Source organism: Lithobates pipiens, unplaced genomic scaffold (genome assembly GCF_037356315.1).
Source record: "Lithobates pipiens isolate NorthernLeopardFrog02 unplaced genomic scaffold, aLitPip1_a1.2 Scaffold_23, whole genome shotgun sequence".
Classification (NCBI taxonomy): Eukaryota; Metazoa; Chordata; class Amphibia; order Anura; family Ranidae; genus Lithobates; species Lithobates pipiens.
In genome coordinates, this window is record NW_027507785.1 from 251091084 (window position 1) to 251116748 (window position 25665).

Below are 25665 nucleotides of genomic sequence, written 5' to 3' on the forward strand. Positions count from 1 at the left end.
GACAGATATACATAGATAGATAGATAGATAGATAGATAGATAGATAGATAGATAGATAGATAGATATACATAGATAGATAGATAGATAGATAGATAGATAGATAGATAGATAGATAGATAGATAGATAGATATACATATAGATAGATAGATAGATAGATAGATACAGACAGACAGATATGCATATAGATAGACAGACAGACAGATATAGATAGATAGATAGATAGATATACAGATAGATAGATATACAGATAGATATACAGATAGATAGATAGATAGACAGATATGCATATAGATAGACAGACAGACAGACATAGATAGATAGATAGATATATATACATATATACATATATACAGATAGATAGATAGATAGATAGATATACATATATACATATAGATAGATAGATAGATATACATACAGATAGACAGACAGATATACATATAGATAGATAGATAGATATGGATACAGATAGACAGATAGATATACATACAGATAGATAGATATACATACATACATACATACAGATAGACAGACATACAGATAGATAGAGAGAGAGAGGGAGAGAGAGAACACTGACCTGTGGAGGATGACAGTAGGACGCAGTGCTGGGAGCCCTCGTTGTATACACAGTATATACACATACAGGAGATGTGTAATGAAGGCTCCAGCAGATTGTCGGGTGAAGGACTGGAGCAGAGGTTGATTCCAGGGCAGAGGTGAAGCATAACACGGCTCCCTCCATCCCACAGAAATACATACAGCACAAGGTGCTGCTGTAGATGTGCGGGGTGGACAGATCATTTACAGGTTGTTAGTAATATTACCTGGGCTTCTCATCCACACAGAGCCAAAACGAAAGTAACACACCGCCAGTCCATGGCTCTGTCCAGACAGAAGGAGATGCAGGAGAATGACCCCACGCGCCCCCTATGGACGGTCCTCCACTGCTGGAGTGTTCTTTCTGTGAAGGTTGCGGAACAGGGGTAAACTTTTATAAAAGTTGTCCACATACATATGGTAGCCTTTCTCCAGGAGTGGATTTATGATTTCCCAAAGGACTTTCCCATTCGATCCAATGTATTCTGGGCAATTGGGGGGGATGTAGCTGGATGTCCTTCCCTTCGCATAGGTATACCCTGTAGCGCTGTCGCACAATTTGTACATCTTCACCCCATAGCGGGCCCTTTTGGAGGCAATAAAAATTGTTTTATGCCCAGACTGCCAGTAAATTTGACAAGGGACTCCTCCACGCAAATGTGTTGGTCTGGGTTAAACAACCTGGGGAAGATAACAGAAAAATAATTGAGTAGTGGCCGAATTTTATAAAGCTTGTCAAAATGTAGGTCATTTCGGGGAGGGCACTGGGTATTATCATTGTAGTGTAGGAATCTCATAATCATGAGATATCTGCTCCTGGGCATTACTGGGGAAAAGATGGGCATGTGGTGGATGGGGAGGGTAGACCAATACAAACGTAAAACATTTTTTTGGTTAGTCCCATACAAAATGTGAGGCCCAAAAATTCCTCCACTGTTAGGGCTCTCCACTCGTTGGGAATGGCATAATAGGACGTTGGGTTGCTTGCTATAAATTGTTGGGCATATAGGTCGCACTGGACCACAACTGATGCAAGCGTGTCCTCAGTAAAAATAAGGTTGAAAAAATTGATTGGTGAAAATTTTTCTGTGTCCACCTGGACTCCTGGCTGCGTAGTGAAAGGGGGAATGATAGCTTCTCCTGAATTGGGATGAAGCCATAAGGGGTTCTGAAGGGAATGGGGAAGGCTGACATGGGACCTAACCCTTTGGGACTGAGGTGACACCCCACTGGTATGCGGCCTTTGCCGAGGTACTGCGGTGCTGGTGGTTGGCATTGCGGTGCTGGTGGATGGCATTGCGGTGCTGATGGACGGCATTGCGGTGCTGATGGATGGTACTGCCTCCTCACCAGTACGCCTTTGTCTGATGGGCAGACTCTCATCCTCCTCTGAGGCTGTCTGTGTTCCACTGGTTAGGATAGACTCGTAGTCCACGTCAGACTCACAATCCAAATATGAGGAATCCGAAGCAGAAAGCTCCCTGTTGCTCACGTCAGCCGCAAGAATATTGTATGCCTCCTCGGCTGAAAATAATCTTTGTGGCATTCTCACAAATAGCACTGATATGTGGCACTGATGACACGTGGAAGATTGCACTGGTGACAGATGGCACTGATGTGGCAGGTGACACTGATGTAGCAGGTGACACTGATCTGACAACTGACACTGATGTGGCAGGTGACACTGATCTGACAGGTGACACTGATCTGACAGGTGACACTGATGTGGCAGGTGACACTGATGTGGCAGGTGACACTGCCAGGTGACACTGATGTGGCAGGTGACACTGATGTGCCAGGTGACACTGCCAGGTGACACTGATGTGGCAGGTGACACTAAGAGTTGGCACTGATAAGTGGCACTGATGACACGTGACACTGGCAGATGGCACTGGTGACAGATTGTACTGATGTACTGATCTCCACCCCTCAACTCACTCAGTCTCCTCACGCATCACCAACTTACTAACAGACATATCTGTATGGATTTCACAACACTTCCTTAAACTCAACTTGTCCAAGACCGAACTTATAATATTTCCTGCCCCACGCGCCTCTTCCCCTGACTTCTCTGTCAAGAGTAATGGCACAACCATCCACCCATCCCCACATGTCAGGTTGCTAGGTGTTATCCTGGACTCTGAACTCTCCTTTCAGCCCCACATCCAATCACTTTCCAAAGCTTGCCACCTCAACCTCCGCAACATCTCTAAACTATGTCCCTTTCTAACCAATGAAACCACAAAGCTCCTAATTCACTCCCTGGTTATCTCTCGCCTTGACTACTGCAACTCCCTCCTCATTGGTTCACCTTTAGACTATCCCCCCCTTCAGTCCATCATGAATACCACTGCCAGACTCATACACCTTACAAACCGCACAGTGTCTGCTACCCCTGTCTGCCAATCCCTCCATTGGCTGCCACTTGCCCAACGAATTAAATTCAAAATACTAACACTTGCTTACAAAGCCATCCACAACTCTGCCCCCAGCTACATCACTAGCCTAGTTTCAAAATACCAACCTAATCGCCCACTTCGTTCCTCCCAAGACCTCCTGCTCTCTAGCTCCCTCATCATCTCCTCCCATATCCACCTACAGGACTTCTCCCGAGCCTCGCCCATCCTCTGAAACTCACTACCCCAATCTGTCAGACTGTCTCCAAATGTATCCACTTTTAGGCGATCCCTGAAAACTTTCCTCTTCAGAGAAGCCTATCCTGCCTCCATCTAACAACTTCACTATTGTCTCCATTAGCTCATCCCCCACAGCTATTACCCTTTTGTATAACTTGACCCTCCCTCCTAGATTGTAAGCTCTAACAAGCAGGGCCCTCTGATTCCCCTTGTCTCGAATTGTATTGTATTGTATTGTCTACCCCAATGTTGTAAAGCGCTGCGTAAACGGTCGGCGCTATATAAATCCTGTATAATAATAATAATAAAAAAATTAGACGTGGCACTGATGAAACGTGGCACTGATATATCATGGCACTGATGTGGCAGGTGACACTGACAAGTGACACTGGTATGGCAGGTGACACTGACAGGTGGCACTGATGTGGCAGGTGACACTGACAGATGGCACTGATGACAGATGGCACTGAGATGGCACTGATAGATGGCACTGATAGATGGCACTGTGACACTAACAGCGATGAGCACTGTGACATTGTATGGGCACTGATGTGTGTTTTCAACTAAAAAATCTACTTGCACAAATCCGTTGGCACTGTCAGATGCAGCACAGATCCTCTCTCTCCTCACATGCCGTCTCTGTGTGAGGATAGAGAGCCGGCAATGAGAGATGATCTCATATGTTTACACTTGAGATCATCTCTCATTGGCAGGTCCGATCATGCTGTAAACGGCCGCTGTGATTAGCCGTTTAAAGCGATCTGTGACTGGCTGAACTTCCCTGATGCGGGCTCACGGGAGCACGCACCAAGGAAGTAAACAGGAGGACGTTCAGGGACGGCCTCCCGGCAATTGGCGTCCGCGCTGCAGCCGTCTTTCGGCTATACCGCGGGCGCCTAGTGGTTAATAAACATAAACACAATAAACAATAAACAAAACATTAGTAAAAATATTCACAGTCCAATTACTGAAAATAGAGTTATTAAAACATGATATTACTCCAATATCACAGTGTATGGTCTTCCCCACACAGTGCAGTTAATAAATAGTGGGTGATAGAGTAAGACAGTTTAAAATGGAGAGATGATTCTGAGTGTAGACTCCAAGGTATACAGAAAGTGCACCTGTCACCGAGATGTAAATACAGTCCACCACGTGCTGCACACTCCCCCTGGGTAAATTGGCATTCAAGACAACTAGCTGTTACAGAGCAGCGTCCTATTTCCTCATCATCATCACCCACAAGTTTTCAGAAATGCAGAGGTTCCACGGTATTATCATAAAATGCAAGAGAATCCGCGCATAGTGTAATCTCATTTATTAAAGACAAACCCCCAATGCATAACAAGACCCCTTAGTAAAAACTGCATACATCAAGTAATTCAATCACAAGCATAAAAGTGCACAAATGCAGAGGGCGCTCTCGTTATACTCAGCTGTCCAAGGTGGAATGCACATTTCCTGTCAGAAGCTTCTAACACTGCCGGTTAGAACACAGGAGGGCTGTGAAGCACAGAGCACCACCGCTGAGCTGTCGCGTTGGTCATGCCCTGACTGGTTTCGTCACCACGGACTTAAACAGAGGGCATGCTCACTATTTATTAACTGCGCTGTGTGGGGAAGACCATACACTGTGATATTGGAGTAATATAATTTTTAGCGCTGTTTTATTAACTCTGTTTTCAGTAATTGGACTGTGAATATTTTTACTAATGTTTTGGCATTTTTGATCTTTTAAACAGCTGCTTGATCTTTTTAAATATTCTTGGATTTTTTAACATTTCTCTCCGTGTTTCCTCTGCTGCTGATTTGTTTGAGGACTGAACTGGCGCTGAGTTTGTGTTTTGCCTAGGCCTTTTAATACACCTTTGTTTTTACATAATACATTAGCCCAAATTTCCTCCACTAAGCAATCTCAAATGAAAACATTATTATGAATATGACCTTTATTACTCTAAAATGTACATAGTAGAGAAAATATCTTAAGCCCCATACACACTATCAGATTTTCTTCTGAGTTTTTCCTTCAGATTTACCAAAACCATGTAGTGCAAGGGCCTGCCTTATTGCATACACATTGCATGTCCTAAGGTTTGACCTCATATTATATGGTTTTAGTAAATCTGAAGGAAAAACTCAGCAGAAAATCTGATAGTGTGTATGGGGCTTTAGATATGCAATGTCGTTCTATTTATTGTAGGTTTAAAATTCAGCAAGTGAGTGGTAAACAGTTACCTCTGATATTAGTCATGGCAACTTGAGATTCATATTTGTCTCACAATCTATGGTGCAGGTATTCCGTTCTCTTTGTAATATTTGTTAAGTGAGGAATTAAGTTGCATTTGAACCATGTTTCATCATTTTATTAAATTATGGATGTTGTGTATTGCATTTCATTTAAAAGCACAAATATTTTATAAAAAAAAATAAATAAATTAAATAGAAAATAAAAAATACCTGGAAAGATTTTTTTCTTTGATAAGGCAAATAGACTTTGGGGTTGAATTACTAAAGGTAAATAGTCTGTGCACTTCAAGTGCAATGCAAGTACAAGTGCTCCAGAGGGGAATATTCAAGGAAAATAAAAAAGTATTTTTTTTTTGCTTGCACACAATGATGGAAATTAGCAAAGCTTCCCCTCAGTTCTAGAGCAACTGCACTTGCAGTGCACTTCTAGTGCACAGTATATTTGCCTTTAGTGAATCAACCTCCCTATATGGTGCTGCAAGGATCCAATACACAACTTTGTATAAAAAATCTTTTATTGGATTTCATGGGATTCCATGGAATAAAACATTAAAACCAGCCTCCTATTGGCTTAAAGCGGAGGTCCACCCTAAAATGGACCTCCGCTCATCGGAATCCCCCCCCCCTCCGGCGCCACAATCGGCACCTTTCAGGGGGGAGGGGGGTGCAGTTACCTGGATAATCCAGGTAACTGCACCCACTTCCGGGCTAACTCTCTGTGGAACGGGGCGTACGTTATGCCCCGTTCCGCAAGCGCCCGCCCCCTTCAGCAAGTGCCCCGCTGCCTGCTGGGAAACACACAGCTCCCAGAGGCAGCGGGGACCGTCCGGATTGCGCCGCGCGGCTCGCGCATGCGCAGTAGGGAACCGGGAAATGAAGCCGAAAGGCTCCATTTCCTGATTCCCATACCCAAGATGACGGCTGGACCCGGCAGCCGAGCGAGCGATCGGCTTCGGGTGCCGACATCGCGGGCGCGCTGGACAGGTAAGTATCACTATTTAAAAGTCAGCAGCTGCAGTATTTGTAGCTGCTGGCTTTTAAAAAAAAAAAAAAAAAACCCGGAGTCCCGGTGGACTCCCGCTTTAACAACCCAGGAGGTTCAAATGCATGAGCATGTGTGGCCACAGGGCTTCACTGCTGACTATTGTGAGCATTGTTGACTGGTTTGTACAATATTATGTTTACTTTCTCTTTTGGTATATGATTTGTATACATATATGTACTATCCCATATCTATTTGTGAATTTTTGATATATATAGATTTTCCTTCTGTCCTGGTTTGTATGCCTGCAAAACACATTGAGATACAGTATATGAACTTTTTCTTGTGGATATCTTCTGGTATGTGAAGCATCTACATAATCTTGTGCTTCTTACTTCATTTCCAAGGTTCCAAGCTCTAAAAGCAAATTGAGCATTTACTGTTAAGCCATTAGGAGGCTGGTTTTATTGTTTTTATTCCATGACATCCAATACAGGCCGTCCCCAGGTTACAAACATCGGACTTACAAATGACTCCTACTTAAAAATGGAGAAAGGCAACAGGAAGTGGCATGAAATCTAGGAAGGGAAATTCACTCCTGTAAAGCCCCATACACACTATCATATTTTCTGCTGATTTTTGTCTTCAGATTTACCAAAACCATGTAGTGCAAGGGCCTGCCTGATTGCATACACATTGAAACTCCTAAGGTTTGACCTCATATTATAAGGTTTTGGTAAATCTGAAGGAAAAAAATCAGCAGAAAATCTGATAGTGTGTTATCATGGGAAAAAGGTGTCTCCACTGAAGCTGCATCACCAATCCTTGTTTTCCACATGCTTTCCAAAAAAAACTGAAAATATTTTTTTGGGCTGGAGTTACACTTAAAAAATGTACCTGTTCCGACTTACATACAAATTCAACGTAGGAACAAACCTAGAGACCTTGTTTTGTTTGTAACCTGGAGAATGCCTGTAAAAGAAATGTTTGTTTATATACAAAGTTGTGTATTGGATCCTTGCAGCATCATGTATAGTCCACTTGCCCTATCATAGAAAAATATCTTTTCGGGTACTATTTCTTTAGGACAAGGTGCGTTTTATATGTACCCATCCACCCTCCCCTTTATTTAAAAAAATAAATAAATCAAATAGCTGGTCATGGCAGCTTGAAATCTATATTTGTCTCACAACTTGCTGTGTGGATAATAGGATTTTTAAAACAGCTTGCCTGTAAATTCCTTTTCTTGGGAATACATCACAAAGCCTTTGATAATTACTTAGTGGGTTAGATAGTCACCATCAGGTGATTGGACACTGGCAACCCTAATTAACCACTTTCAGACCGGACCAATTTGCTGGTCAAAGACCAGACCACTTTTTGCGATTCGGCACTGCGTCGCTTTAACTGACAATTGCGCGGTCGTGCGACGTGGCTCCCAAACAAAATTGACGTCCTTTTTTTCCCACAAATAGAGCTTTCTTTTGGTGGTATTTGATCACCCCTGCGGTTTTTATTTTTTGCGCTATAAACAAAAATAGAGCAACAATTTTGAAAAAAAAACGCATTATTTTTTACTTTTTGTTATAATAAATATCCTCCAAAAATATATAAAAAAACATTTTTTTCCCTCAGTTTAGGCCGATACGTTTTCTTCTACATATTTTTGGTAAAAAAAATTGCAATAAGCGATTATTGATTGGTTTGCGCAAAAGTTATAGCGTTTACAAAATAGGGATAGTTTTATAGCATTTTTATTAATAATTTTTTATTATTTTTTTTTTACTAGTAATGGCGGCGATCAGCGATTTTTATTGTGACTGCGACATTGTGGGGGACTCATCGGACATTTTTGACACATTTTTGGGACCATTGTCATTTATACAGTAATCACTGCTATATAAATGCAGTGATTCCTGTGTAAATGACACTGGCAGTGAAGGGGTTAACCAGTGGGTGGCAGTGTAGGGGTTAAGTGTTCCTAGGGGTGTGTTACTAACTGTGGGGGGGTTGGGCTTTCATTTAGTGAACAGTTATCTCTGCTCCAATCACATGGAGCAGAGATCAGCGTCACTAGTTGCTAGGCAGAATGGAGAAATGCTGTTTACAACGGCATTTCTTCATTTGGCCGCTCCGTGAGACGATCGCGGGTATGCCCGCAGCGATCGAGTCCGCGGGTCCCGCGACCGGACTCACGGTGGTCCCGACCAGTGCGGGAGCGCGCCGCAGGCGGCGCGCTCCCAATGGCAGGGCGGGAAATTTTAAAGGGACGTACATGTACGCCCATTTGCCTGCCCGTGCCATTCTGTCGACGTACATCGTCGTGCGCTGGTCAGCAAGTGGTTAAAGATGAGTTCCTCACCTATATAAACCCTCCCACATGGAGAGTACCTCAGTTTTGTAGCAAAGCAATAAGTATCCCCACGTATAATCCCAAAGAGGGACGGGAGCTCTGTGATGTATTCCCAAGAAAAGGATTTTACAGGTAAGTTGTTTTAAAAATTCCTATTTTCTTGTTCATACATCACGGGACACAGAGCCTTTGATAATTACTTAGTGGGATGTCCCAGAGTAATGCCCAAATTTGAGGGGAGGGAGACACAGATCAGAAAACACAGACCGCCAACGGACAACAGGACTTATACTGCTGCCTGCAGCACACTGCACCCTAAGGTGGCATCCTTATGCCCTCTCAAATCCACTTAGTAGAATCTAGTGAATGTATGGACCGGAGACCAAGTTGCAGCCTTGCATATCTGAGCCATGGAGGCCTAGTGATCCACTGCCCATGAACCACTAACTGCCCTAGTCGAGTGCGTTTTAACCTGAAAAGGAGGAATTTTCTTCTTTACACCATAAGCCTGTCAAATCCATCTAGAGATAGTGGATTTTGATGCTGCCTGGCCCTTCTCAAGGCCTTCTGGCAAAATAAATAGACAATCAGTCTTTCGTATCTGAGCTGTTGCCTGCAGATAGATTTTGACTGCTCTTACAACATCTAGAGAGTGTAACAACTCCTCCCTTGTGGATCTGGAAAAAGGAACGGTAGGACCACATCTTGATTCAGATGGAATCTTGAAACCACTTTAGGCAAAAAAAGTTGGGTGAGGACGCAACACCACCCTGTCTTGGTGAATAATCAAATATGGCTCTTTACAAGAAAGCACTACTAATTCTGATACCCTCCTAGCTGAGGATATTGCTACCAGAAAAAAACAATTTCATTGTCAAAAGAACTAAAGAAGCACGGTGCAAGGGTTCAAAAGGTTGTTTCTGTAAAACAAGCATGACCACACGGGAGGCTTAACTGGCGGATTCAAGCACAGTGCCCCCTGAACAAAGGCCTGGATCAGGGAATGAGAGGCAAGTGGTCTTTAAAAGAATACTGACAAGGCCGAGATCTGGCCCTTGATAGTGCTCAAGGCCAGCTTTTTTTCAACGCTTAATTGTAGAAAGCCAATAATTCTGCTAATGGCATACTTTCTAGGATGCCATCCCCTGGATTCACACCAGGAAACATATGAATAGAATGTGGGCGTAGCGGAAGAACCCAAGGTCTTCCTTCTGACATCTTTACGATCTCCACATAGCAAAATCATCTGGACCAAGCCGGGGCCACCAGACTTACCAGCTTCCCTTCCTTTTTGACCCTCTGAAGGAATTGCGGGAGAAGCAGAACTGGAGGGAATGCATAGATCAGAGAGTACTGATCCAATGGAATCGTTAAGGCATATGACCCCTATGCTAGTGCATCCTTTGTTCTTGACACAAAGATGTCCAATTTTCTGTTGAACCTGGTAGCCAACAGGTCCACAGCCAAAGTACCCCATTTTCGACATATGGCCTGAAATATGTTGGGGTGTATAGACCATTCTCCTGGACATAGCTGCTGGTGGCTTAGGAAGACCGCCTGGCAATTTTCTACCCCTGGAATAAAGACCACAGACAGGCAAGGAACATGCCCAAGAAAAATGTGATTCACCTCTTTTTTGGCATCCAGACTCCTGATGCCTATTTGGTGATTGATATAGGCCACTGCCGCAGCATTGTCGGACTGTATCCGACCAGGGCAACCTTGCAACCTGTAAATCCATACCCTGAGGGTTAGATGAATTGCCCGTATCTCCAGAATGTTGATGAGCAAGAGTCCTTCGGCTCTGAACCATCTTCCCTGAGTGGAAACTTCTTCTAGAACTGCTCCCCAGCCTATTAGGCTGGCATCTGTGGTTATGACTTTCCAAGTAACTGGGACAAAGGATTTTTCCTTTTAGTACATTTTTGGTCAGCAACCACCAACTGCTCTGGCGTACACAAGGTGATAGGCACACTGGAAGATCCAAGGCTTGAACTCTTTTGTTCCAAGCCAAGAGAATGCTGCTCTGTAAAGGCCTTGAGTGAAACTGGGAGTAAGGAATAGCCTCGAATGAGGCCACCATTTTCCCTAATAGTCTCATGCATAGTCGAATGGAAGGACTTTTCCTTGCAATGGACAATGAGCAATTACCCGGACCAAATCCTTTATAGCTTTGGCTTTTGACCGGGTAAAAATACTTTGCTTTGGATTGTGTCTATGACCATTTCAAAATACTCCTGCCTTTATAGGGGCTGTAAGGATGATTTTTTTCTGGATTGAAGACTCAGCCTAATTACTCCAAGTACTCCACTGTGCTGAGCACATTGCGGTCTAATAGTGCAACAGACTGTTCTACCAGTAGCAAATCGTCTAGATAGGCTGTCACTGTTATGCCTTGAACCCTTAGTTTTGCCAATGGCAGCTTTTTGTGAACATTTGAGGTGCAGTAGCAAGACCAAAAGATAGGGCCACAAATTGGAAGTGGCGCTGATCCAAACCTTAGAAACTTTTGGTGAGTGGGAAATATTGGCACATGTAAATATGCATCTTTGATGTCTATTGATGCCAGGAATTCTCCTCCCTGAAGGGAGGAAACCACTGAGCGGATTGACTCCATGCAGAAAGAGCGAATGTTGAACTGAATGAACTGAATGAATGAACTGATTCAGGTCTTTTAGATCTAGAATAAGTCTGACATCCCAGTTTGGTTTTGGAACAGTAAAGAGGTTTCAGTAGAACCTCCGGGCCTTACTCTTCATAGGCTACTTCTATAATTACTAGACATGTGCATTCGTTTTTGTCCGAATGCATTTTCGTCCGAATTTCAGCTATTTTCGTTTTGACAAACGATAACGAAAGTACAGAATCCGAAAAACGAAAGATCCGACATAAATAAATGCTTTATTTTCGTTTTCATTGTTACAACAGTTCGATATAGAATAGGAGATTCGACGTGACTCTGACAATAATCTGTGTCTATAGAACCTGTGGTCGAATGTGCCTAACCTTACCTCTATTAGTCCAAGATTATATAGAGAAAATATTCGACAGAGAAAAAAGATTTGACAGAGAGAAAAGATTCTGCAAGTTACTGTCCTAAAAAGTGTTTGGGGACCCGGGTCCTGCCCCAGGGGACATGTATCAATGCAAAAAAAAAAGTTTTAAAAACGGTAGTTTTTTCGGGAGCAGTGATTTTAATAATGATTAAAGTGAAACGATAAAAGTGTAATATTCCTTTAAATTTCGTAGGGGGGGGAGGGGGGGTGTCTATAGTATGCCTGTGAAGGGGCGCATGTTTCCCGTGCTTAGAACTGTCCCTGCACAAAGTGTCATTTATGCAGGAAAAAAAGTCCTTTAAAATCAATCGCAGCTATTATGAATTGTCGGCTCCGTAATACAGAGAACACTCATTGAAAGTCATTGATAAAAAAATAAATTTAAAAATTTAAAAAAGCGTGGGGGTCCCCCAAATTCAATTACCAGGCCCTTCAGGTCTGGTATGGATATTAAGGGGAACCCTGCGTCAAATTGAAAAAAAAATTGACGTGGGGTCCCCCTAAAAATCCATACCAGACCCTTTATCCGAGCACGCAACCTGGCAGGCCGCAGGAAAAGAGGGGGGGACGAGAGAGTGCCCCCCCCCCATCCCTCCTGAACCGTACCAGGCCACATGCCCTCAACATTGGGAGGATGCTTTGGGGGTCTGTGACCCCTCAAAGCACCTTGTCCCCATGTTGATGAGGACAAGGGCCTCATCCTCACAACCCTGGCCGGTGGTTGTGAGGGTCTGCGGGCGGGGGGCTTATCAGAATCTGGAAGCCCCCTTTAACAAGGGGACCCCCAGCTCCAGCCCCCCCCCTGTTTGAAATGGTAAGGGGGTACAAAAATTTAAAAAAAAGATTCCAGCGGTGGTAATCCACTCTTGCTATCCAGCGACGGACGATCATCTCTCCGGGTTCCAGCAACGCTGATCTCATCCAGCGCAGCGAATCCATCCACCTTCTGTCTCCACTGAGGAGACACTGCAGGGATTTCGGCGGCCTGACGTTTCTTATATACGGACGGCGGGGCCACCCGTCACCTGACCCCGCCCCCCTCTGACGCAAGGGGAAACCTGGGCTTCCCCGTGACGTATGGGTGACCCCGCACCCCTCTGATGTAACACAGGCAGGTTTCCGTTACATCAGAGGGGTGCGGGGTTATTATTCATTTTATCAGTCCGCCGAAATCCCTGCAGTGTCTCCTCAGTGGAGACAGAAGGTGGATGGATTCGCTGCGCTGGATGAGATCAGCGTCGCTGGAAACCCGGAGAGATGATCATCCGTCGCTGGATAGCAAGAGTGGATTACCAGATTCTGATAAGCCCCCCGCCCGCAGACCCTCACAACCACCGGCCAGGGTTGGGAGGATGAGGCCCTTGTCCTCATCAACATGGGGGACAAGGTGCTTTGAGGGGGTCACAGACCCCCCAAAGCATCCTCCCAATGTTGAGGGCATGTGGCCTGGTACGGTTCAGGAGGGAGGGGGGGCGCTCTCTCATCCCCACCTCTTTTCCTGAGGCCTGCCAGGTTGCGTGCTCGGATAAAGGGTCTGGTATGGATTTTTAGGGTGACCCCACGTCAATTTTTTTTTAATTTGACGTGGGGTTCCCCTTAATATCCATACCAGACCTGAAGGGTCTGGTATGGATATTTAGGGGGAACCCCACGCCAATTATTTTTTTTTTTTAATTTGACGCAGGGTTCCCCTTAATATCCATACCAGACCTGAAGGGCCTGGTAATTGAATTTGGGGGACCCCCACGCTTTTTTTTTATTTATTTATTTATTTATTTTTATCAATGACTTTCAATGAGTGTTATCTGTATTACGGAGCCGACAATTCATAATAGCTGCGAGTGATTTTAAAGGACTTTTTTTCCTGCATAAATGACACTTTGTGCAGGGATAGTTCTAAGCACCAGAAACATGCGCCCCTTCACAGGCATACTATAGACACCCCCCCCCCCTAAGAAATTTAAAGGAATATTACACTTTTATTGTTTCACTTTATTCATTATTAAAATCACTGCTCCAGAAAAAATTGCCGTTTTTAAAACTTTTTTTGCATTGATACATGTCCCCTGGGGCAGGACCCAGGCCCCCAAACACTTTTTAGGACAGTAACTTGCAAATTAGCCTTTAAAATCAGCACTTTAGATTTTGAACGTTGGAGTCCTATAGACTTTAATAGGGTTCTAAAGTTCACATGAAGTATGCTATATACTAGCTCTGTCGAATCTTCTTTATACATTCGACAGACACCATAAGCCTTCAAAGACAGATTCGACCATAATTCATGTGGATTTTCGGACGAATGCAATTTTTGAACGAAAAACGAAATAAATAAAAACGAATTTCGGGAGTAACTAAATAAATAAATTTTTCGGACGAAAACGAAATTCCGAAACAAAATATTTTACTCTGCACATGTCTAATAATTACCCCTTGGGATAACAGACGTTCTAAGGCAAGAAACAAGGGCCTCCTCTTTTCTGGATCCTTGGAGACCCCTGACCTTAGGAACCGTGATGGTGGAAGCTCCCGGAACTCCAACTCGTAGCCAAGAAACACTGTGGAAGTTACCCATTTGTCCTGAATCTCTTCTGCAATTGGCAGCAGCCTTCCCCCCACTCGGCCGAGCGGGGGCACCTCTTCATAAGGAAGCTTTGGGGTTCTGTTTACCAGATCTTGGACCCCAACACCTCTTTTGCCCTGGGGCTTGGCCTTGGACCTTTCCCCTAGCAGTGGACTGGGGAGGCTGTCGCCACTGCCTGGAGGTCGATGCTCCAGGGACTGGGGAAAGAGGACATCTAAATGAGGGATGTTTATTCTTCTTCTTAACCAGTAACAATGTGGTCTTGCCTCTGGTAATCTTCTGGATATATTTGTCCAGATCATCCCCAAACAGGCATTCCCCATAACCCCAGAGGACGACTGTTCAGTTGAAATGCGTCGGGTGGACCCCCTTACAGACATTGCTATTTTCTGACTATGTTATTACGATTGAACCAAATGTGAGTGTAATTTTATTATTAATTTTTAATAAATTGGATGTTAAAACTGTATCACGCTGTGCTAGTTTTCTACTTCCATGGTCTTTGATACCTGAGCCCCCTATTTTCGTGGGATGAGCACTATAGGAGGATCGCTACGGATGATTTCATGACCTGAAGACTTGCGGGAGATTACACACTAGATGTATGATTATCTGGTTTGCTAACCTACAGGCCCAAATGACTCGAGAGGCGTAAGCCTTCCTCTGAGTCCACGTCATTTGGTAAGCCTCCTCTCCCCTTCTTTATCGTGGTGGTGGTATTATTCTACACATCAGAAGTTGAATTTCACCTTTTTTCACGTCACCTCAAGTTTGGAATTGTGATTGATATTACACATTTCAAGGACTGTTAGACGTTCACTTGATGGACTATATATGTTAAATAAATTTTATTTACTTTAACCTTTTGAGTGCATGAGGTTCATGCACTCTTCCACTTGGGAGTAAGATCTCTTGATATATAACAGAATTTACACATATATTCTTTTTTTTGAAGTGTATGTAATTTTCTTTGCTTGAATTAGTGCCTTACTGGTTCATGTGGTTTGTTGCCACCTAAGTGCCACACTTTTTTGTTTTAATTAGTGTATTAGTGCTCGAACGAACACACTCATGCCATGTACACACGATAGGAAATTCGGCCATCAAAAGATCAATGAGAGCTTTTAGTCAGAAAATGCGTCTGTGTGTATGCTCCATTGGACTTTTGCTGGCCGAATTCCCACCAGCAAAAGATTGAGAGCAGTGTGACGAATGTGGGTGTCAGATCCCTGCCCTCCTCGCTAACTGGCGACAAAGGACCGGCCAAAATCACACCCCGCTGTCACTTACGTAACAATGCCACACTCAGCTGCACCCAGCACAAAGATTTTCCAGCTTGCGGGACCACAATCTAGGTGCGGGCAGCCTGAGAGTGATTGTCACTGGGCTAATTACACAATTAACCCTTTAACTGTCACCACCCCCGTTTAAAAGACAGAGCCGGGGGGGGACTCGTAATTTTAACAATACCAATTATAAGTTTAGAATAAGCGCCTGCAACACACACTGCCACCACAGACAGGTCTGCTCAGTGCCTTACTCTACCACAGTAGCGCCCTTTTAAGAGACAGGTTCGTTTATAGTTTGCATCAAGAGCTTTAAAGACAAGGTTAACACATTTTAACATAAGGATTTATTATGAAAAGGTCAAGGTTGGTGCGAATAAAACATTTACAGAAAAAGGATGTTTCAAAAAATAAAGACAATATACAGCCACAAAGAAATAAGGTAGAATTGGGAAGGAAGAATACTTGCAATTAATGTCCGAGGGTTGATCAGAGTTCGATCGATGAGCAAAGGTAATCGGTTCTCAAACTTGGTAGATGTTCCTGCTTGGATGGTAAAAGGAGAACTGACCATTGCCTTGGCCTCTCCTCTTTTCTGTCAAATCAAAGGGGGTGTTGACAGTAGTGATGGCCGAACGGTTCGCCCGGCGGTCGTTTCGCGGCGAATTTCCGACATTCGCGGTCCGCACGTTCGAACGCCTTTTTCCGTCGTTCGCCGCGGCGGACTTACGTGTTTAATGTATACAAGAACTTTAACCTTTGGTGACACGTTTATCATGTGATACAGGACAGCCAATTGAGACATGACAGCACATGGACACTTGTACATTCCCCCTAACCTATAAATACACCCGATCCGGTGGCCATTTTACATTCTTTCTTCTGTTACGATAGGGACAGGTTCCTGTGTGGAGTAGGGAGAGATAAACCACTAGCTATTTGGTACACAAAAGTTCTTTTCAGGACTGGTATAGGTGTTAGGTGTTGATAGGTTTGCTGTGCTGCTGATTCTTGCAGCAGCCTGAGTGTCTTTTGTTAGTTTAGAGAAAGGGAAAGGACGGTGTATGCTACAGGGACAGCCAGATTAGTCTTTCATCATCATCATCATCATCATCATCATCATTAGCTGTTACTATCAAGGTCCACAAAAGAGCTGTTCCAGTAACCACTAATCGTTCTCTTTTTTTGCCAATTTGTATAGGGACAGGAAGGAAGCAGTGTTGTCAGGCAGTGAGGGTAATTTTAAAGACTTGCTGTTATTATTAGTTCCACAAAGGTTCTTTTCAGGACTGGTATCAGTGGTACAGTAATAGGCTTGTACATGTATAATATTCTTTCTTCCAAATATAGAAAGGATATTATACTTGACTGCTGCCCTTCTGCTGCAGTCTGCTAAACATTCACAACTCACTTGTTCCACAAAAGTTCTTATAAGGACTGGTAACTTGGTATAGGGTGCTACGGTACATAGGCTTGAGTGCGGTACAGTCTGCTGTTCTGTAAGGACCGCTATCGGTCCACAATAGATAGGGTTGACGTGCACCACTGCTGACCGCTGCCCTATACTGCAGCAGTCCTTCAGCGGTATAGGGACTGACGTACAGTCTGCTAATCACTAACACACAACCTGCTTGTTCCACAAAAGTTCTTATAAGGACTGGTAACTTGGTATAGGGTGCTACGGTACATAGGCTTGAGTGCGGTACAGTCTGCTGTTCTGTAAGGACCGCTATCGGTCCACAATAGATAGGGTTGACGTGCACCACTGCTGACCGCTGCCCTATACTGCAGCAGTCCTTCAGCGGTATAGGGACTGACGTACAGTCTGCTAAACACTAATACACAACCTGCTTGGTCCACAAAAGTTCTTATAAGGACTGGTAACTTGGTATAGGGTGCTACGGTACATAGGCTTGAGTGCGGTACAGTCTGCTGTTCTGTAAGGACCGCTATCGGTCCACAATAGATAGGGTTGACGTGCACCACTGCTGACCGCTCACCTATACTGCAGCAGTCCTTCAGCGGTATAGGGACTGACGTACAGTCTGCTAATCACTAACACACAACCTGCTTGTTCCACAAAAGTTCTTATAAGGACTGGTAACTTGGTATAGGGTGCTACGGTACATAGGCTTGAGTGCGGTACAGTCTGCTGTTCTGTAAGGACCGCTATCGGTCCACAATAGATAGGGTTGACGTGCACCACTGCTGACCGCTGCCCTATACTGCAGCAGTCCTTCAGCGGTATAGGGACTGACGTACAGTCTGCTAAACACTAATACACAACCTGCTTGGTCCACAAAAGTTCTTATAAGGACTGGTAACTTGGTATAGGGTGCTACGGTACATAGGCTTGAGTGCGGTACAGTCTGCTGTTCTGTAAGGACCACTATAGGTCCACAATAGATAGGGTTGACGTGCACCACTGCTGACCGCTCACCTATACTGCAGCAGTCCTTCAGCGGTATAGGGACTGACGTACAGTCTGCTAATCACTAACACACAACCTGCTTGTTCCACAAAAGTTCTTATAAGGACTGGTAACTTGGTATAGGGTGCTACGGTACATAGGCTTGAGTGCGGTACAGTCTGCTGTTCTGTAAGGACCGCTATCGGTCCACAATAGATAGGGTTGACGTGCACCACTGCTGACCGCTGCCCTATACTGCAGCAGTCCTTCAGCGGTATAGGGACTGACGTACAGTCTGCTAAACACTAATACACAACCTGCTTGGTCCACAAAAGTTCTTATAAGGACTGGTAACTTGGTATAGGGTGCTACGGTACATAGGCTTGAGTGCGGTACAGTCTGCTGTTCTGTAAGGACCGCTATCGGTCCACAATAGATAGGGTTGACGTGCACCACTGCTGACCGCTCACCTATACTGCAGCAGTCCTTCAGCGGTATAGGGACTGACGTACAGTCTGCTAATCACTAACACACAACCTGCTTGTTCCACAAAAGTTCTTATAAGGACTGGTAACTTGGTATAGGGTGCTACGGTACATAGGCTTGAGTGCGGTACAGTCTGCTGTTCTGTAAGGACCGCTATCGGTCCACAATAGATAGGGTTGACGTGCACCACTGCTGACCGCTGCCCTATACTGCAGCAGTCCTTCAGCGGTATAGGGACTGACGTACAGTCTGCTAAACACTAATACACAACCTGCTTGGTCCACAAAAGTTCTTATAAGGACTGGTAACTTGGTATAGGGTGCTACGGTACATAGGCTTGAGTGCGGTACAGTCTGCTGTTCTGTAAGGACCGCTATCGGTCCACAATAGATAGGGTTGACGTGCACCACTGCTGACCGCTGCCCTATACTGCAGCAGTCCTTCAGCGGTATAGGGACTGACGTACAGTCTGCTAAACACTAATACACAACCTGCTTGGTCCACAAAAGTTCTTATAAGGACTGGTAACTTGGTATAGGGTGCTACGGTACATAGGCTTGAGTGCGGTACAGTCTGCTGTTCTGTAAGGACCGCTATCGGTCCACAATAGATAGGGTTGACGTGCACCACTGCTGACCGCTGCCCTATACTGCAGCAGTCCTTCAGCGGTATAGGGACTGACGTACAGTCTGCTAAACACTAATACACAACCTGCTTGGTCCACAAAAGTTCTTATAAGGACTGGTAACTTGGTATAGGGTGCTACGGTACATAGGCTTGAGTGCGGTACAGTCTGCTGTTCTGTAAGGACCGCTATCGGTCCACAATAGATAGGGTTGACGTGCACCACTGCTGACCGCTGCCCTATACTGCAGCAGTCCTTCAGCGGTATAGGGACTGACGTACAGTCTGCTAAACACTAATACACAACCTGCTTGGTCCACAAAAGTTCTTATAAGGACTGGTAACTTGGTATAGGGTGCTACGGTACATAGGCTTGAGTGCGGTACAGTCTGCTGTTCTGTAAGGACCGCAATCGGTCCACAATAGATAGGGTTGACGTGCACCACTGCTGACCGCTGCCCTATACTGCAGCAGTCCTTCATCGGTATAGGGACTAAGAGTTTTGTCACAGGGTCATTTAAAAAATGACAGGCAGAGGAAGAGGCAGGCCCTTCCGCAGGGGTGGTAGGGGTAGGGCAGGAGCAACAGGCTTGAGCCAAAGTGGGAAGTTGCAGAAGGTGCGTTCAATTACTTTAAAGGATGCACCAGACTTGGTTGAGTGGCTCGCTCAGCCTTACTCTTCTGCACCCTCCTCATCCTCTCGATCTGCACCCTCTTCTTCACTCTCTGCTATGTGCACCCCCAAAGACACTACCACCAACAACACGACCACCACCACCACCACCACATACCTTCCGCTTGAGTCACTGGAATTATTTTCCGATCCATATCAAGAGGACATTTCTGATGCGCAGCCACTCATGGTATTGGATCAGGAAGAGGAGGTAGCAACAAGCGCTACTCAGCAGTCTGACGCCAGTACCCAGATCAGCCCAAGGAGGAGGTTGGTCCCCGGTGTTGCTGCCTACTCCGAGATCTCTACTTATAGCGGTGGGGAAGGTGACGTTGATGATGACGTGTCTAGTGATGTCACGTGGGTGCCCACAAGAGAGGAAGAGGAGGGGAGTTCAGAGGGAGATATGGACCAGCAGATAGGGAGGAGAAGCAGCAATGACTTACATTGCACAGCAGGGACAAAGCAGACTGCAAATGTATCAGGAGCGAGTCATCGACCATGTACGGTCACATCTGGCGCTCCCAGGACACCGGCACATGGCTCCGCAGTGTGGGCTTTTTTTAACGTGTCCGCTGCTGACAATAGCGTTGCCATCTGCAATCTTTGCAGTCAACGCGTTAGTCGCGGTAAGCCCAATACTCACCTAGGGACGACCGCCTTAAGAAGGCACATGAGCAGCCATCACCGAGCCCAGTGGGAGCAACGGAACACACAAAGCCACACTGCAGGCTCTCACCGTCCAGCCTCGTCTTCTACTTCTCCTTCTCCTCTCTCCTCACAATTGTCCTCCACTCCACCTTCCATCACGCCAAGCTCACATTTTTCTGCAAAAAGGCAGGCTTCCGTGGGCCTAATGTTTGAGCGTAAAAAAATGATGACGCCGGATAACCCTCTTGCCCAACGGTTGGCGGCTGGCTTGTCAGAACTCATAGCCCGCCAACTACTGCCATATAAACTGGTGGACTCGGAGGCCTTTCGCAAATTTGTGGCCATTGGAACACCACAATGGAAGGTCCCAGGAAGGAAGTATTTCTCAGAGAAGGGCATCCCAGAGCTATATGGCCATGTTCAGCGGCAAGTGAATGTATCTCTGGCACACAGTGTCGGTGCCAAGATACATCTGACCACAGACACGTGGTCTAGCAAACACGGGCAGGGAAGGTATATCAGTTTTACTGCCCACTGGGTGAACCTTCTGACGGCCGTCAAGCATGTAACCCGTGGCACCCGTGTAGATTTGGTTTTACCGCCACGGATTGCATGCAGGCCTGACTCTTCTTCTCCTCCTCCTACTCCATCCTCCTCCCTCTCCTCCTCAGCTGCCTCCTCCTTTTCCGCTGCTAGCGTCTCTTCCACTGCACCGCCCAAGCTCCCCAGAACCTATTCCACATGCCAGGTGAGACGTTGCCATGCCGTGCTGCGTCTGTTGTGCCTGGAAGCAAAGAGCCACACTGGCCCGGCACTCCTTTCAGCTTTGCGTTCACAGGCAGATGAGTGGCTAACACCGCTCAATTTGACAGTTGGTAAAGTGGTGTGTGACAACGGTGCCAATCTGCTTAGCGCATTGAAACAGGGCAAAATCACGCACGTGCCGTGCATGGCACACGTCTTAAACTTGGTCGTGCAGCGATTCCTTGTCAAATACCCTGGGGTCCAGGACATCTTGCGGCAGGCAAGGAAAATCTCGGCCCATTTCAGAAGATCTTACACGGCCATGGCTCGCCTTGCTGACATTCAGCGGCGACACCATCTGCCGGTCAGACGTCTTATTTGCGATTGCCCGACGCGATGGAACTCAACCTTCTATATGCTTGATAGGCTGCTCCAGCAGAAACGTGCAGTTAACGTCTACCTGTATGAACTCTGCGAAAGAAACGGTTCTGGGGAGCTGGGTTTTTTTTCACCGCGCCAGTGGCTGCTCATGCGCGACACATGCAGACTTCTGCGGCCATTTGAGGAGATCACCAAACTGGTCAGTCGCAGCCATGGCGCCATCAGTGACATGGTACCTTATGCCTTCTTTCTGGAGCGTGCATTGCGTCGTGTCATTGATCAGGCTGTGGAGGAGCAGGAGCGGGAAGATGAGGAAGTCGCAATGCTGGATGAATTCCCAGGGGGGGCTACTCTATCTGAGACAAGTCAACAACAGGAGTCTGATGAGGAGTCAGAGGAGGATGGTGCCGGGGCGGATGAGCAGGAGCAAGAAGAGCATGCTTTAAACCTTTCTGGGATCCCTGTTGTGCGAGGATGGGGAGAGGAGAATGAAGAGGACGACATTATCCTGGATGATGAGCAGGAGCCAGGCCACCACACCGCTTCCACTTTAGTGCAAATGGGGGCCTTCATGCTCCAGTGTTTTAATAGGGACCCCCGTATAAAAAGCATGAGGGTCAAGGACCAGTACTGGGTGGCAACGTACTTAGACCCCCCGGTACAAACACAAAATGGCGGAAATGTTACCGCCGTCGCAGAGGGCTGTCAGAATGCAGCACTTCCAGGCCTTGCTTCGAGAAATGCTGCATTCTGCTTTTGCGTGCGCTGGCAGAGGAGCAATTCCCACTCCCAGAGAAGGATTTGCGGGTACCAATCCAACAGCGCCTGCAAGAAGAGGCCGGTTTGAAGATGTGTTGGTGACTTCGGATATGAGGTCATTCTTTCAGCCGACCCATCGACAGGTGTCATCCGGATCCAGCATCAGGGAACGCCTAGACCGTCAGGTGTCCGACTACATTGGGTTAACGGCCGATGTGGACGCTCTGAGGAGTGATGAACCCCTAGACTACTGGGTGGGCAGGCTTGACCTCTGGCCAGAGCTTGCCCAATTTGCAATCGAACTGTTGGCTTGCCCCTCATCCAGTGTCCTGTCCGAAAGGACGTTCAGCGCAGCAGGGGGGATTGTGACCGATAAGCGTACTCGCCTAGCTCACCACAGTGTTAACTACCTCACATTTCTAAAAATGAATGAGGCATGGATCTCGGAGGAATTCAACACATGTGACCAGTAGACCATGTATATGTCTATAAACTATTTTTTTAATCAAGCACACAGACCTTCTTAATTCATTTGGCTCACTTCCTTGACCCAAAAAAGCACACCGTACTATATGCCCCTACCCTCCTCTTTGAAGAGGTTGAGCGGTGTCATATTTCTACTGGGGCTGCTTATGATATCCCTGTGCTGTGCTGACTTCCTCCTGGGGGTTCTTATTATGAAGGGATCACACTATCCCTGTGCTGTGCTGACTTCCTCCTGGGGGTTCTTATTATGAGGGGATCACACCATCCCTGTGCTGTGCTGACTTCCTCCTGGGGCTGCTTACGGTGCTGCTGTCAGCGCTGTATGTCACGGTGCTGCTGTCAGCGCTGTATGTCACGGTGCTGCTGTCAGCGCTGTATGTCACGGTGCTGCTGTCAGCGCTGTATGTCACGGTGCTGCTGTCAGCGCTGTATGTCACGGTGCTGCTGTCAGCGCTGTATGTCACGGTGCTGCTGTCAGCGCTGTATGTCACGGTGCTGCTGTCAGTGCTCTGTATTACGGTGCTGCTGTCAGATGCCTCTATCACGGTGCATGTGTCATTCCGGTATGTCACGCTGCTGGTGATCATCTCCTGCACCCTCTTCTTTGCCTACCCTGGTCCCTGACCTTCCCTCTCCTCCATTGCCTTCATTAGCTCCATAGTCCTGAATTGTTAGAACAATTTCCCAAATAAAATAAAAATGCTTGTAGTTATCGATCCCAAATTCACCTCATACATGTATTATGTCATTGTCCAGATGGTGGGACTACGTTTTACCCCCTAATAATTACCACGTGGCCGCAAATTCGACATGAAGGTTTGCAAAGTTCGCCTCCCATTGAAGTCAATGGGGCCCGCGGCGAACGTTCGGTTTCGCGAACGTTTGGGTCCGTTCGCATTTCGCGTTCGCGAAACGTCCCGTCGGAAGTTCGTCCATCACTAGTTGACAGCGACCAGTGACCAATCATCTGGTCATCTTGTTTAGGGGTTGGTTGCTGGGAGGTGTCTACACTCATGACCCTGTCCCAGGTACACTTTATGATACATATTCATATCTCTGTCTCTCTATTGTTTATAGACTGCAGATATCCATTTTAGTGATCAGCATGATATTTGCTTCAAAACAAGTCCACACATGACAGGTTTCCCATTTCAGGGTTACCTAGGAGGAGTAAGGGGTCCCAGTGGCTTCCCATATGACCTGACATAGGGGTGTCTAGACTTGAAATGTTAGAAATTATCTGAGGAAACTAAATATGTCCATATTATGGCTGTGCTATGATTACTTTGAAAGTTATAAAAAATGTTGAAGTTTCAAAACTTTACTAATCTGTCTGCAGTCTTTGTAGTATGAGGAATTTACGACGGGTATCTGTTGGTTCTCTGAATGGAGAGGGTGACAGTTTTACGACAGGCCGGAATATCTTGCCAGGCAACATGAGCCTTGTTTATTGACCTAGACTGGTTCTGCTTCCTTTGCTGAGATAACCTTTCTTTCCTTTTGAAGATTTTAAAAGCTTTGGAATTCCTAAGACAGGGAGGGGTAAATTCTGATTATTCTAAGGTCAGCCAAACGGTCATGGCTGCGTTCCAAACAACATGGAAACTAGTTACAATATCTCCTGTCTCGGACGTGATATCGTTACAAGCAGGTTCTCAATTTTTCGGTCGGAAAAATTTCCGTTCAGAAATTCTGTTCGACTGTAGCAATTCCGATGTGAAAATTTCCTACACATGCTCGGAAACAATTCGCACATGCTCAGAAGCATTGAACTTTTTTGGGCACATTGTAGTGTTGTACACCACCACGTTCTTGACGGTCAAAAGTTCAGCGAATTTTTGTGTGACCGTGTGTATGCAAGCCAAGTTTGACCGGAATTCTGTTGGAAAGGCCATCCAAGATTTTTACGACAGAAAATCCGCTCGTGACACAATCACAGGGGCTGCAACATTGGGAGAGGCTGCAAAGCCTGACAGGGGCACAGACTCATCCTGTGAGGTATCCTGCAGGCATGCCCAGAACCCCTAGATCTGTGCGGTGATTTCTTAGTGCCTCTTTTACCTGCCCTTGAAGCCCTCTTATGGGGAGACATAATCCTAAAATACTAAAGCAGAGGTACTAGTACAAATGCAATCACTGTTGTGCCTTTGGCTTACCATATTAACATTAGCTCAGTCTGCACAACCTGATGCCGAGTAGGTGTCTTAGGTATCCCTGGATCCGAATCCACTAAGATGCTTACTGCCCACAGCTCTGTGTCCCACCACTTTTACAGGGGCTCCGGTGTTCTGGATGTTAAACATAGCCACCTTGTGCCTGCGCATTGGTGCGCCATGCATGCCACATGTGCACGGCGCCGCAACCATGCCCCCTCCTTCCCCGCTGAACTGCTATATAAGCATGCCCCCTGCAACTGGGGGTGAGGGGGGAGAAAGGAGAGCACCTGAGGACTACGTGGGACCTGAGGACTGCGTGGGATCCCCCCTTTCACCTTATGTGGCAGAGCCTGCAGCAGAGGAGGTGATCGGCTTCTTACACTAGCTTCACTGTGTGTGTATCCTGAATGGCATGTAAGTATACACCATGTTTGTCTCTTACTCCCTCTAGTGGCGGAAACCAGGTAAGACATGCAAACTACTCAAAAAAAGAAGATAATCCATAAGGTGTATACTTAGGATTGTCAACACTTACTTTATCCCCGCTGCAGGAAACTG

The 25665-nt window shown here is 46.0% G+C and overlaps 1 protein-coding gene across 2 annotated transcripts in view; it reads right to left on the minus strand.

Annotated features, from left to right (window-relative positions):
* The window catches only part of LOC143928261 (flavin-containing monooxygenase 5-like), an 84885-nt gene that overhangs the window by 48549 nt on the left and 10671 nt on the right, over positions 1 to 25665 (minus strand). The window contains exon 1 of one of the 2 annotated variants that reach the window (XM_077453024.1): positions 577 to 721. The exons of the other annotated variant lie outside the window; for it this stretch is intronic. The gene's annotated coding sequence lies outside the window, so the exon portion shown is untranslated. Of the gene's footprint in view, positions 1 to 576; positions 722 to 25665 lie in introns of those variants that run through there. 2 annotated transcript variants of the gene reach the window in all.